The sequence below is a fragment of the Capra hircus genome, chromosome 13 (genome assembly GCF_001704415.2).
Source record: "Capra hircus breed San Clemente chromosome 13, ASM170441v1, whole genome shotgun sequence".
In the NCBI taxonomy this organism is placed as follows: Eukaryota; Metazoa; Chordata; class Mammalia; order Artiodactyla; family Bovidae; genus Capra; species Capra hircus.
The window spans coordinates 34593287-34599133 of record NC_030820.1 but is presented as its reverse complement, the minus strand read 5'-3'; positions in this window follow the sequence as shown (position 1 = coordinate 34599133).

Below are 5847 nucleotides of genomic sequence, written 5' to 3'. Positions count from 1 at the left end.
GAATACTGGAGTGGGTTGCCATTTCCTTCTCCAGTGCATGAAAGTGAAAAGTGAAAATGAAGTTGTGCCCGACTCTTAGCGACCCCCTGGACTGCAGCCTACCAGGCTCCTCTATCCATGGGATTTTCCAGGCAAGAGTACTGGAGTGGGGTGCTGTTGCCTTCTCCCTAGGTATGTATATACATAGGCAATGAATACAATAAAGTTGAGAAATTTGATAGTACTCTTTAGTTTTGTATTCTTCCAAGTATTCTTTCACATATAAATATAAACAGATTGGTATGGATTTCCAAAAACGTTCATATTTTTGAAAGAGATGAATATAGATATTTCAGTTAGTACATTCTAGATATTCTAAGCTATATAAAAATATTGGTACTCTGTACTTAAAAATATTAATTAGTTTTTCTGTCTTCAAAAATAAAATCCTTTTTCTACTAGTATGTGATAGTCCAATATTCCTTCAATCTCGTTTCAAAATTCCTTTCTCCCTGTAGGAAATAGATAGTATTGAAGTATGCTGCTGCTGCTAAGTCACTTCAGTTGTGTCCGACTCTGTGTGACCCCATAGATGGCAGCCTACCAGGCTCCCCCGTCCCTGGGATTCTCCAGGCAAGAACATTGGAGTGGGTTGCCATTTCCTTCTCCAGTGCATGAAAGTGAAAAGTGAAAGTGAAGTCACTCAGTTGTGTCTGACTCTTAGCGACCCCATAGACTGCAGCCCACCAGGCTCCTCCGTCCGTGGGATTTTCCAGGCAAGAGTACTGGAGTGGGGTGCCATTGCTTTGTCTGAGGATTGAAGTATAATTTCCTTTATAGTCCCTATAGAGTGACTGTCAGTTTATGAAGCCAATAGTATAGTGTCGGAAAACACAAACTTGAGCCAGACTGACGTCGTGGTGAATCACTGTCTCTTTGGATCTCATCTGTAAAATGGGGGTGATGGCAGCGCCTCCCTTGCAGTGGCTGTGGAGATTAGCTAGGCCCACGGGAAAGTGCAGGGCCACAGGCAGGCCTGGCATGTAGTACCCTATTTGTAATGTTGGTGGTAGATAGTCATTATTCATGCTACTCAGAACTCGGATTTAGAGATTGTACTGGTTTTCAAAATAGTTTCCCATCTAAATTTTAGGTCAGAAACTATGAGCCCTGCTTGAGGTCTTATGGGAAGCTCACTAATAGAACTGTCGTGAAGTAGGTAAGTTCTGTGCCCATGTGGCTAGGCGGTTCACTTTCACATCTGAAACCAACAGGCAGGCGTCAGTGTTCTATACAAGTGGAGTCCTTAAACTAAAAGCTGTTTTTCTTTCCTTTTTTTTTTTTTTTGGCTGCATGCAGCACAGCTTCTGGGATCTTAGTTCCCCAACCAGGGATGGAACCTGGGCCCCAGCAGTGAAAGCACTGTGTCCTAACCACTGGACTGCCAGGGAATTTTGCATTTGTTTTTTAAATTAGGTTAGTTATGTTAGACTGGAAATGTGTGCTGAGAGTTAGAAAGAGGTTTAAAAAGCATAAATATTTAAGAGTTTTTAAATGAAAAGATTTTTTTTTGCATTCATAAATATTTAATTGGACATTTTTCTTTTTTAGGTTGGTGTTAAGTCTAAAATGGTCATTTAAAGCACATAAAGCGTTAATGTATATATGTGTTAGCATTTCTTTTTGTTTTTATAGTTTATAGAATAACTTTGACGCCCTAGGTCTGTTTTACTTTTCAGAATGAGGTTTACTTACGGGATGAGTTTTAATCTACATCAGTCTTTTACATGAAGTTTTCATTCTAGTTAATAGCATAAGGACTACAAACAACTTTGTGTTTTCTCCGAAGTTCATTGTGTGTGTGTTAGTCGTTTAGTTGTGTCTAACCCTTTGTGACCCCATGGATTGTAGCCTGTCAGGTTCCTCGTCCATGGGATTCTCCAGGCAAGAATACTGGAGTGGGCCATTCTGTTCTCCAGGGAATCTTCCCAACCCAGGGATCAAACCCAGGTCTCCCACATTGCAGGCATATTCTTTGTTATTTGAGCTACCATTGATGCTAATAAGTTCATTGCATCACTTTCCAAAGTTTTAAAAAATAGTTTTTAATAATCAGGGATAATGAGTAGTTATTTGTCATTTCTTAAACTAATTGCAGCAATAACGAACGGTAAAGAAAAATTTTTAAAGTTTTTCTTTTCTAGCTGTTATGAGGCTTTTAGTCACTAGCTCTCATGAACAGTGGGTTTTATTCTCTATGTGAAAGTAATTTGATAGGAGCTTACCTGGATCACATTGCTTTCAGTGTACATCATTCCTGATTTTATAGCCCACTAGTCTGATTCCTGAGTTATTACCCATTTTTAGGAAATTAGAGAATTGACCAAGCAGTCTAGGAAAACAACATATGATCTGTCTCCTTCACAACCTCCAGTCATCATAGAGAAGAGAGAATAAGACAGTTGAAGTTGGACTTTCTTCCTGCTCTCGTTTAGTGGTTACCTCTTTGTTTTGCTCTAGGTTTAGAACAGAATTAGACTCTTAAGTCACCTCAGTTTCCTAGAAATTCCTTGGCCTTAGAAGTACAGCTCTATTCACTTCCCTACAGCCTGCTGCTGCCGACAGTAGGAAAATGCAACATTTACATGTATGAGTTAACACCTGCACAGTGAACACCTGCTGCAAAACCAGCAGACGAGCCGCCAAGCAGCCGTGGCTGGTCCAGGCAGCAGCTCTCTTTGTCCACCCTCCAGAGGTTGGTGTTAGGTGGTGAGGAGCTTGTCTTTGCTCTCAGTTCAGCCCCTTCAGGAAACACTGTAGGAGTAGAGTATTCAAAATAGTGTAGCAGGGAAGAAATCTTTACTGCCAGAGATGATCAGAGAAGGTTTCATCAAGTAGGACAGGGTAGGCTTTGAAGGGACCATAATCTCCGTCGACCAGAGGAGGGGCATCAGGATTATCGTTCTGGGAGCAGAAGACAGTGTGAATAGGTGTCAGGGAGATGAAAGTATGTTTGGAGAAGGGGCAGTCCAGACAGGTGGGGTAGAGTTTTTGCTATGATGCTGAGAGTCAAGGTTTAGCGAGATTGTGAAGGACAGCCTGTGGCAAGTTAGAAGGTTGAGTATATTTTCAGTGGTAAAGCATTGAAGGTTTTTGTGTATGAGAGAAATAAACATTAATCAGTTGCTTTTTTAGGTGATTAATCTGTTAATAAGTATAGTTCTCAAGTGCCGCTCCTTTTTTCTTAGCAAATTTGAGTACCTTAGGTCCCGTTATTAAGTTAGATAAAATTTGGTTGTTAAATTTTTCACACAGGTCCAGAAGCTGACTCTCATACACATACATAGCAAGAGTATTTCACAAGAAAGTGAAGACTAAGTGGTTTAAAGCTATCACCAGGAAATATCATCAGGTCATGACATATGATTTTATGTAAAGCCTTACTAATGAGAAATTCTTTGCAGTATATACTTGGGAAGGAATGAAAACATGACCAGAAATCACTTTTCACCTTGGGATGATGTTGGAAAATTTATTTTAAATACTTGAAAGGCTTATTTTAGTTTCCATGCTGAGCTCAATTACTTGTGGATACATACTCCAATGAGTATAAACATTACAGTGTTCCTCTGGAATTCCCATGGAGCAACTCCCAGAAAATGTCTATTTTAGATGGAATCTTTAAACTGAAATATCTATGACACAGGATATATAAATCAACACAAATTATTTTTAAAATACACTATATTTTAAATGTGATCCCTTATGTTATCTGTGTGTATGTGTATTCCCCCATCTTTAAGTACTCAGTGGAGTCAAAACTAGACTAAAGACAGTAGATGAATATATTTAAACTTTTTTTTTCCACAGCAAAATTTCTAATCTTTTAGGATATGGTGCCAAGATATTTTTAAAAGAGTATTGGAAAGATGGGACCTGAAACAGTAATTGTTACACCGTGAAGAATACGTAGTATGGTAAAATACTTAATTTGGAATAGACCAAGTCTAAATTAATGAAAAATATAAGTTATAAATTATCTTTTCTGGGTGTGTTTTGAAGTATGACACAGTGAAAACTTGCTGTAATGGATGCTGTGAAATAAAATGGAGCAAATTAATGAAAGATTACAAATTAAACCAGTGTTATATTCTGTGCCACCAGAATTCATTAACGTGTCAGGTACAGTGGAAGTCATCCATTTTGAAACATCCTATTGCACAGTTCAGTTACTTGGCTTAGGTTAATGTAGCTTAATGATGAGGATTTTAATTACTCTTCACTTAACTTACACATGGACTTGGAGAGTGTATGAAATAACATTAATATCATCTTTTTATCTCAAAAACTGGGTAAAAGATAGATTATGAAGCTGGCTGATGCTTTACAATGAATTTCTAAATTTAAAAACTGATTTTTTTTTCATTCCATGTAACATATGTAAAGAATCCACCTTGCAATGCAGGAGACGTGGTTTGATCCCTGGGTTGGGATGATCCCCTGGGGAAGGGAACGGCTAAAGGGCTTTCCTCATAGCTCAATTGGTAAAGAATCTACCTGCAATGCAGGAGATCTTGGTTCAATTCCTGGGTCAGGAAGATCCCCTGGAGAAGGGATAGACTACACTCCAGTATTCTTGGGCTTCCCTTGTGACTCAGCTGGTAAATAATCCACCCAAAATGCAGGAGACCTGGGTTCAATCCCTGAGTTGGGAAGATCCCCTGGAGAAGGGGAAAGGCTACCCACTCCAGTATTCTGGCCTGGAGAATTCCATGGACTGTATGGTCCATGGGATCGCAAAGAGTCAGACACTACTGAGAGACTTTCAAAATGTGTGTTACAGTTCTACTGGTGGCTCAGAGGTTAAAGTGTCTGCCTGGAATGCGGGAGACCCGGGTTCGATCCCTGGGTTGGGAAGATCCCCTGGAGAAGGAAATGGCAACCCACTCCAGTACTGTTGCCTAGAGAATCCCATGGAGGGAGGAGCCTGGTAGGCTACAGTCCATGGGGTCGCAAAGAGTCGGACACGACTGAGTGACTTAACTTACTTACAGATACACATATCAGTATAAAACTGGCACAAGTTTCCCCTTCCTTTTCTTTTTTAGCAGTTAATTTGGTGATTTTAGAAGGGTTGTTTGTGTATGATTTATGTGAAAATGTTCCCTCTCCCCAGGTTCTCTGGTTAAACCTGCAGTAAGCATCTTTGAAGTTTCCCTGCTTCATTTCTTGGCATTACTGGTTATAAAGCTTGGGTACCAGGACTGAGTGGTCTCCTTCAGCTTTATATCACTGAATTTTTAAAAAGAGACAGCATTTCTTGCATATTTTATATTTTTATTTGATCAAAATATTTTTATATTTTGGTTTCTTTGCTAAAGAAGTGATGACTAAGAATAACAATGAGCAGTGGCACTTCACTTACCTGTTATTAAGTGATAAGATGGGTTCGAATAAATATATTTTTTCCATATATCACTGATTTCCAGAGTTTCGTGCTCACGTCTGGCTATAGGACTATCAAATCATTATTTTAGTCCCACCTCTAAAACTTTATCATGGTTGGTGTGCTGGACTTTGTGCTTTACCTCCAATTTGACCTGTTTTAAATTAAAATTATTTTCTTCCTTAAAATTGGCTAGCTTCATTATTTTCTTATTTCTGTTGTTGGTACCATTGTTCTCTACCACCATAGCTCAAACTCAGATCCTTTGGACCCTTTCTTTTTTTGCAGTTTCTTTTATTAACTTTATTTCTGTTATGATCAGCTTAGTTTATGTCATTACCTCTCTTCTAATTTAATGATCTACTAGCTAGTTTCCCAACCCAATGTTTTCCTTCTTTTGTGTACCCATGTAAACAGCTGTC